Source organism: Belonocnema kinseyi, chromosome 4 (assembly GCF_010883055.1).
Source record: "Belonocnema kinseyi isolate 2016_QV_RU_SX_M_011 chromosome 4, B_treatae_v1, whole genome shotgun sequence".
In the NCBI taxonomy this organism is placed as follows: domain Eukaryota; kingdom Metazoa; phylum Arthropoda; class Insecta; order Hymenoptera; family Cynipidae; genus Belonocnema; species Belonocnema kinseyi.
The window spans coordinates 68,469,592-68,472,080 of NC_046660.1; the positions used below are offsets into that span (position 1 = coordinate 68,469,592).

Consider the following 2,489-nt stretch of genomic DNA (forward strand, 5'->3'; position numbering starts at 1 on the left):
AGAATAAACAAAAACAAATGACTGTTGTATTGTTGGCAATACAACAGTCATTTGTTTTTGTTTATTCTGATACAGATCTTCGTATCAATATAATTGAGCTGAAGCAATTTTGATACACAAGGATTTGCTGTAAATTCATCTAAAGACTGCTGGATACAATTGGATTCTACATTCTATAGATAAGTTATTCAAATATTATTTTGGAGCCTTTTCGACGATCAGCTTCAATTATTAATGAAAACAAATAAACAAATAAAAATCGCAAAAAATCGTGTTTATGACATTTTTGGAAAAAATCAGGTCATTGCTTTTATAATTAACTAATTAAAAATTTTCAAACGCCATTTTGAAGAGGACAAATTGCACCTCAAGTTGATGTAGGTTATAATTAGGTTTCTTCCAAAAAGTATATTTATTTGAACATTCCAAGTTAGAAAATTTAAGAAAATGAGAAATATCATAAGTGCGGGCTGAATGCTTATTATTATAAATAATTTGAATATATAATAAATCAATCTCTTTATTTTCTGATCCACCATAAGATGGTTTCATTTAAATAAAGATAAAAAAATTAAGAAAAAGTTTTTTTCAATGAAAGAGCACTTCTGATAAAAAAAAACTATTATTTATTTTTTATTTAATAATTGATTTATTCTTGGAATTTATGAGCCATGTATGAATAAAAATAAAGAAAACAACTTTACATTGATATATATATATATATATATATATATCACATTTCGACAATTTTTACATATAATTTTCATTTAAATTACAAAAAATGAATTCGAAACATTAAAATACCATGATACAACGTAAATATATGTCAAATGCGTTTATTTACATGAAAATATGAAATTGACTTAACGTCACGAAACTCGAACGTAACGGATCCTTTGGGGGAAAAATGTGCCCCAAGCGCTCAGCATTTGCTTTTTAATTGACAGACAGCGAACAACCGGCAACATCAACCACTTCAACGCACTCTAGGATAGTCGAACTGAATTATGGTTAGGGTCTGCACCAAAAAGTCAGAGATATTTTCTCAGGAAAATTAATTGATTTTCGCGTGGGGCACATTTGTTCCCCGCAGGATCCGTGTAGGGTTAAAGATCAGCATTCTCTATGATCCATTTGCGATATGATGCAATCTCAGTATATGCTCCAGGGTATCCTTCGCGAGCACAGCCATTACCCCAGGAAACGATTCCAGCTAATTTTCCAGAAATGGTCAAGGGACCACCAGAGTCGCCTTGACAAGCATCCTTTCCACCCTGAGGATTAGCAGCACAAATCTGACCAACAGGAAGTCCTCATTAAGAATCGTAGGCTTCATTACATACAGATTTAGAAACTATGGGAACATCCACAGTCTGGAGAACATTGAAAGTGCTACCTCCTTCTCTGATTGCGCCCCATCCAGTGATTGTTGCTAATGAACCTTCAACAGCCTCTTCATCTTGCTCAAAGAGAGCAATTGGCTGGCATGATGTTCCCAACTCAAAGGGTGTTTGGAGCTGCAACAACGCCACGTCATTTGCGGGAATACCATATAAGTTGGTCCTGTAATTTTCGTGTCTGACAACTTTCGCAACTGGATGAATAGTTCCTCCCTAACTGAATTGCGTTGTCCCGGCTCGAACGCTTATCCACTTACCTGGATAACTCACTGTGCAATGACCAGCGGTCAAAACCCAAGTTTTAGAAACAATGCTCCCCTCCACAGTAACTGAATCCATAAGCTTGAAGGGAAACTTGGTATGGAACAGCTTCGATAGTTGTTGGTGCACCACCTACGATATGTCCATTTGAATTGGCTCCGCTGTGTTAAAAAATTAGTAATGAGATACATTTGTATATTTTCGATCATAACATTTGACTCATTACGAGAATATGAAAATAACGGTTATTTTCAGTGAAAATCAAGATTTAAAAGACTCGATTTCATTTAAAAATTATGATTGGAATTAATAAAGTTGTCCTAAGTCTTATAATGGAACTTACCCGTAGCCGTAGCAAAAAGAACAGAAAGCACCAGGTATTCAAACATCTTGCTTCTATCTTGAAGGAGCACTTGATTTTTTTTCACAAAACACGAATATTTATACTGAATCTTAAGCTCGTTTTTGATTGATAGAGCAAGATTAATTTTCTTTCTTACAACATAACTCTTGCGAATATTTCGTATCGATTTTATATTGAGCTATTCCACGTCCTAATATATCATCTGAAACCCCAGGAAAAAATACCTTCCTGCTATTACTATGAATGTACTATTAATCGCTAAGTATAAACTGTGGCTCTTACGAACACTATACAACAATTAAAGAAGCCAAATATATTGTAAATTCATATTAAAGTTGAAAGGGATTAAAAAAACATGTGTTTAATGAATTGAATTATATGTTTCTGATTTCAATTTTAATATGAATTTACGATATATTTGGCTTTTTTAATTATTGTATTGTGTTCGTAGGATAATTATAGTT

General features: G+C 33.2%; 1 protein-coding gene and 1 pseudogene across 1 annotated transcript in view; one reads left to right on the forward strand and one right to left on the reverse strand.

Moving 5' to 3' along the window:
* The window catches only part of LOC117172135 (trypsin-1-like), a 58,974-nt gene that overhangs the window by 48,730 nt on the left and 7,755 nt on the right, over positions 1-2,489 (forward strand). The window lies entirely within an intron of this gene.
* Positions 1,107-2,489, reverse strand: part of LOC117170940 — a 1,704-nt pseudogene continuing 321 nt past the window's right edge.